General features: G+C 44.7%; 1 protein-coding gene across 1 annotated transcript in view; it reads left to right on the forward strand.

Moving 5' to 3' along the window:
• SIAH1 (siah E3 ubiquitin protein ligase 1) overlaps positions 1-6,476 on the forward strand; it is a 45,214-nt gene that overhangs the window by 3,017 nt on the left and 35,721 nt on the right. Inside the window, exon 2 of the mRNA XM_011952593.1 lies at positions 3,265-3,479. The gene's annotated coding sequence lies outside the window, so the exon portion shown is untranslated. The remainder of the gene's footprint in view (positions 1-3,264; positions 3,480-6,476) is intronic.

Raw genomic sequence — 6,476 nt, forward strand, 5'->3', positions numbered from 1 at the left:
GGTTGGTCTCAAACTCCTGACCTCAGGTGATCCACCTGCCTCGGCCTCCCAAAGTGCTGGGATTACAGGCATGAGCCACCGCACCTGGCCATTTTTTCATTAACAGTGCATTGTAGGTAGTTGTTTAGATAACTTAAAATATACTTTAATTCATCCTTCTAAAATTCATTAAAATGAAAACCCTGAATTGACAAATTCTCATAAAGGCCTCGAGGACCCTGCAGATTCATGTGTAAGCCCTCCTGGATGAATGTGGATCACGGATCATGTTTCTCCTTAGCTGTAAGACACAATGAATGAGCAAGGAGCAAAGGCTCTGGAGCCAGACGGACCTGGATGTTAACTTCCACACCTCCGCTTATTAGTACATGCCATGGGAAAGTTCTTTATCCTTTCTGAGTTTCCATTTCCTCATCTGTAAAATGGGATACTAGTGCTCACTTCATGTATTTGTTAGTATTAAATTAAGTAATCCATAAACTTGTGCTTGTGTTAAGCATTTCTTGAATGCTAAGTGTTTCTAAATGCTAGTTTCTCCAAGATAATTTGGAAAGAAAGTCAAATATCTACTAACAATGAATGAAAGGATGTAAAAGAGAAACTGGAAACAGATTCCATAGATGGTGATAGTTAAGGGCATGGTCCTTGTTTAATATTTCTTCATTTGCTGAACAAAAATGTTGAGGGCTCTTTATGTGTCAGCCACTGTACTAGGCATAGATGGAAATACAGACATGCACCCTGCCCTCCAAGGGCTTATTCTACTTATTGCCATGTCATAGGAGTTCAACAAATACTTAATTTTTAAAACTGGCTAAGGCCAGGCACAGTAGTTCATGCCTATAATCCCGGCACTTGGGGAGGCCGAGGTGGGCAGATGGCTTGAGCTCAGGAGTTTGAGACCAGCCTGGGCAACATAGTGAAACCCTGTCTCCACCAAAAATACAAAAAAATTAGCTGGGCACAGTGGCATGCACCTGTGTTTCCAGCTACTCAGGAGGCTGAGGTGGGAGGATTGCTTGAGCCTGGGAGGCAGAGGTTGCATTGAGCCAAGATCGCACCAATGCACTCCAACCTGGGTGACAGAGTAAGGCTCTGTGTCAGAAAAAAAAAAAAAAAAAAAAAAAAAGGCTAAATTCTGACAAGTGTAAAGAAAAGATTTGGATCCATGGAAATGAGCATCTGTGGGTTGGGCATGAGGCAGGGGTTGTACCTAATGCACTGGACAGTTATCACTGCATCCAATGAACTCAAGAACAACAATTACTGTAAAGTAATTGTCAGTATCACCTACTTCCACCAGCTACATAGAAACCTTAATGGTTTTCTTGTTTTTTTTTTTTTTTTTTGAGACAAGGGTCTCACTCTGTCACCCAGGCTGGAGTGCAGTGATGTGATCTCTGCTCACTGCAACCTCCACCTCCGGGGTTCAAGTGGTTCTCCTGCCTCAGCCTCCTGAGTAGCTGAGATTACAGGCACCCACCACCACACCTGGCTAATTTTTGTAGTTTTAATAGAGGCGGAGTTCCACCGTATTGGCCAGAATGGTCTTGAACTCCTTACCTTAGGTGATCTGAAGACACTGGCCTCCTAAAGTGCTGGGATTACAGGCGTGAGCCACCGTGCCCAGCTCTAACTTCTTGAAAAATGTGATGCCTAGCACATAACCTTTTTCCTGAAGAAACTTGATTATATTGAAGGAAAACTACAGTATGGGCAAATGCATTTCCCAACCACTTGGACTTCTGGGAATTTGCTTCAGCTACTTCCAGTTTCATTCTTTGATGCTCATGTTGTATCTCTACCTTCTCCACCATGTCCAGGAGAATTTGTTTGGGATACTGTTTAACACATTCACCAACCTCGGATAGTGACTGGCAACAGGTGTGTCTGATAAAGAAAACATTGCTTCTGCTCTGCTTTAGGCATATCGGACAAGTTGGGGACCTGCTTTCCTTTGCAAAGCTTATAGAAATCTATGTGGGAGGCAGGAACCGCCTTCCAGTTTCCAGGCTGAAAAAGGTTCTCTGTTTGGCTACCAGCAGAGCAAGGCTTGGAAGGGAATGCTAACGTGTTTCCAGACCTATCCACCTAAGCTGAATGGGTATCAGTGGTTTAATGTAAGAGGGGATAGCTGTAGTTTCCTGGGCAAGAGACATCTATGATTGCCTGGAAACAAACACAGTCCATCAGTGATTCAATAGATAGGTTTGGTCTTGTGAATTGGTCTATTGTAAAATAACTGTATTGACATGAAGACACTTGGAAATCATCTGTACAGTCTTAACTAGTTCAGCCAACTTTGACAGCACTATCTGAGAGGCTGAGGTACAAGAATTACTTGAACCCAGGAGGTGGAGGTTGCAGTGAGCTGAGATTGCAAAATAAAGAAATAAATATCAATTTAATATAAATTCATACCAAAACCCCCAAATAAAGGTACTCTCATCAGTGCCTGTTTCATTTATTTTTATGTTTTTAGAAATGGAGTCTCCCTCTGTCACCCAGATGGGAGTGCAGGGGCACAATCATGGCTCACCATAGCCTCAAATTCCCAGGCTCAAGCAATCCTCTCATCTTGGCCTCCTGATTAGCTAGGATTACAGGTGCACACCACCACGCCAGGCTAATTTTTAAACTTTTTATAGGGACAGGGTCTTGCTATGTTCTTAGGTTGGTCTGGAACTTCTGGGCCTCAAGCAATCCTCTTGCCTTGGCCTCCCAAAGTGCTGGGATTACAGGTGTGAGCCACTGTGCCTGGCCAGTGCCTGTTTTATTCATAAGAGGAAAGTAATTTACATCACTGGTACCTTAACTACGGGCCAGACACAGGACCAGAGTATTATGTTCCATTGGAGTACATGGAATTGCCATTTGATGTGATTTGAGGGGACCAGGAAGGCTCCCTATCCAGATGTGGCCTGAAAATATTTGTCACCGTTCCTGAAATCCCATCAATTAGAGGATTATTTGGATTGGCTTTACAGTTTACAAAATGCTTTTCTATAGATAAACTATCAAGGAAGCAGAGTCACCTCCCTGCTCAGAAAAGGTGTTTAGTTACCCCCATAGTGGAGCTATTTTCTTTCAAATGGAAAGTACACTTTTTTTGAGAGGGGGGTAAATTAAATTTATAATGGTGATGTTCATGTCCCACCCATAGCTACCAACCAGAATTAACTAAATCAGATTAAGCCCCGCCCAAATCTAGGTAGGAATTCTCAGAGATGAAATTAACCCGATTAGATTTGTTTTGTATAAAAGGGAAGTGGGGAAAGTAAGAAGTAATTTGGACTCTTCTAGAGGACAGCAGGCACAAACTGAGCCAAGAAAAGCAAGTTTGAGAATTCCAGAGGCAGAAGTTGCTTCTGGGTGCCTGACATCAACAATCCAGCACTTCAAGACCGGTGTGCAGCATCCTCAGGGGACACTGTGTCCTGGGCATCCCTGCAGTTTAAGAGAATCCACTAGATTATAAGGTAACTCCTCGACTGTCAGCAGTGGGCCAGAGAGAGACTGTTATTTTCAGATGGACAAATACTGTTGGGTAGAGGAAGGGATGGGGGATAAGGAGGACAAAATCTGACTTTGGCAAAGCCGGGTATTTCGAACTTTAATAGCCATGTTGGTAAGTTCTCTCTTAGTCCATGTCCATTTCACTGCTTGCAGAGAGGCCCAGGGGTTCTGGGGGCAAGAAACACATCTCAGCCCAGAGCTGCTCCTCCCAAGGAGACTTTTAGGGCCAGGACAGAACTCCTCTGCCCTTTGCAACCAAGTCAAGGCCACATGGCTATGTCCAGCACATAGCCTGTGAAAATGTAAAATTTACCTCTAAACTGAAGTGAACCAAACTCTGTTGACCTTCCCATGTATTGAGGAGCTATAACTTCTCCCCAAAAACATGAAAGTAAAATTGCAGTTTAAATCGTGTAATTAGGAATACTGTAAACTAGTGTTTTGCACATATAAACTTTATCATACACTGGGAATTTGTACATATGTGCCCAGTATGGGATTTTTCTATTTTTATTTTTATTTGTTTGAGACAGAGTCTCGCTCTGTTGTCCAGGCTGGAGTGCAATGGCATGATCTCTGCCTCACTGCAACTTCCATCTCCCGGGTTCAAGCAATTCTCCTACCTCAGCCTCCGAGGTAGCTGGGATTACAGGCATGTGCCACCGTGCTTGGCTAATTTTTGTATTCTTAGTAGAGACGGGGTTTCACCATGTTGGCCAGGCTGCTCTCGAACTCCTGAACTCAGGTGATCCACCCTCTTGGCCTCCCAAAGTGCTGGGATTACAGGCGTGAGCCACCGTACCCAGTCCCATATGGGATTTTATAAACAAAATTGTGTATACTATAATTTGTGGGCAATTGAAAAGATTTTCAAAGGGGATTTTTTTTTCTTTTTTTGAGACGGAGTTCCACTCTTGTCGCCCAGACTGGAGTACAATGGCACCATCTCGGCTCACTGTAACCCCCGCCTCCCGAGCTCAAGTGATTCTCCTGCCTCAGCTTTCTGAGTAGCTGGGATTACAGGCGCCTGCCACCATGCCCGGCTACTTTGTGTATTTTTAGAAGAGACAGGGTTTCACTATGTTGGTCAGGCTAGTCTTGAACTCCTGACCTCAGGTGATCCACCCGCCTTGGCCTCCCATTGTCCTGGGATTACAGGCGTGAGCCACCGTGCCTGGCCTATTTTTTCATTCTTTGGGTAAAGTTTAGAACTTAACTGGTAAGAGGAGATGCCACTAAATGTTAAGTTTATCCACACTTTTGTATGTGTCACATGTTTGCTTCATGCCTATTTATTTAATTATTTGGAGACAGAGTCTTGCTCTGTTGCCCAGGCTGGAGTCCAATGGTGTGCACCACCACACATGGCTAAATTTCTAAATTTCGCCTGGCAGTTTGTTCAGATCAGAGTCTATCTTATTGCTTAAAAGTATGTCACATAATTCCATCTTGTAAAGTCTAGTTATGCCTTAATTGAAATTGACAAAGCTCAAAATGCCAGCTCTAAAATGAACCCTGGGGACCAGGCATGTTGGCTCACGCTTATAATCCCATCACTTTGACTTTGGGAGGCCGAGGCAGGAGGATTACTTGAAGCCAGGAATTTGAGACCAGCCTGGGCAACACAGCAAGAACCCCCATCTCTACAAAAAGTTGAAAGTTATCCTGGTGTCATGGCACATGCCTGCAGTCCCAGCTACTTGGAAGGCTGAGGTGGGAGAATCACTTCAGTCCAGGAGTTCAAGGCTGCAGCAAGCTTTTAAAAATTTTTTTTGTTTTTTGAGACAGATTTTGCTCTGTCGCCCAGGCTGGAGTGCAGTGGCACCGTTTCGGCTCACTGCAACCTCTGCCTCCTGGAAAGCAATTCTTGTACCTCAGCCTCCTGAGTAGCTGGGATTACAGGCATGCACCACCATGCCCGGCTAATTTTTGTATTTTTAGGAGAGATGGGATTTGGCCATGTTGGCCAGGCTGGTCCTGAACTCCTGACCTCAAGTAATCGACCCACCTTGGTCTCCCAAAGTGCTGGGACTGTGGGTGTGAGCCACTGCTCCCAGCCTTGTAGTGAGCTTTGATTGTGTCACGGCACTCCAGCTTGGGTAACAGAGCAAAATCCTGTCTCTAAGACAAAAATAAAATGACTGTTCTAGTTTTTTCTCAAGGCATTTATTTACATTAGGCACTCTGTGCTCCATATGACTCCACAAAACCTGCCTGCATGGAGCACATAGCCAGCTCCCAAAGGGCAGTGACCTGTAACCTCCTTCCTGAGTTGGGGGATCCTGCTCCAGCTGCGGCCAGTCTTTCCTTCCTCCCATGTCCATTCAGTCTTGGACACACCATTCTCTTTAGTGACTATCCCTTCTGCTTGGAAAGCCTTTACATCTTCATCTGGAAAACTCCCACTCCTTAGCCAAGACCCAGTTCAAACTTTATTGCTTCAACAAATCCTTTCTTGGCTTTACCAGCCAGATACAGATGTTCCCTTCCGTAACTTGGCCCACAGAGCCTAGCACTCTGCACCCCACTGGCTTCTTCAGCACCATGGTCTACACCACATCCCAGTGCCTTAGCCCTCTCAATCCCTTCCCCAACCCTTCTCCCCAAGAAAAAACTCTGCAAGAGGGTGATTTTTTTGTTTCTAGAATTGAGTAGGCTTCTTACCACACCAAGTTTTCTTCTGAAATGCTTTTTGCCTTATTCAGCTACTCCACTTTCTACTACCCCCTCAAAAGGAAAGTTATTTTCCTTCCTTTCTGTTTTAGAGATAGAATCTGGCTCTGTTGCCCAGGCTGGAGTACAGTGATGTAATCACAGTTCATAGCAGCCTCCAACTCCTAGGCTCAAGTGACCCTCCCACTTCAGCCTCCTGAGTGCTGGGACTACAGGTGTGTACCACCGTGCCCGGTGTGTGTGTGTGTATATGTGTGTGTGTGTATGTATGTATATATATATATATA

This window comes from Colobus angolensis, unplaced genomic scaffold, assembly GCF_000951035.1.
Source record: "Colobus angolensis palliatus isolate OR3802 unplaced genomic scaffold, Cang.pa_1.0 Scaffold343, whole genome shotgun sequence".
In the NCBI taxonomy this organism is placed as follows: Eukaryota; Metazoa; Chordata; class Mammalia; order Primates; family Cercopithecidae; genus Colobus; species Colobus angolensis.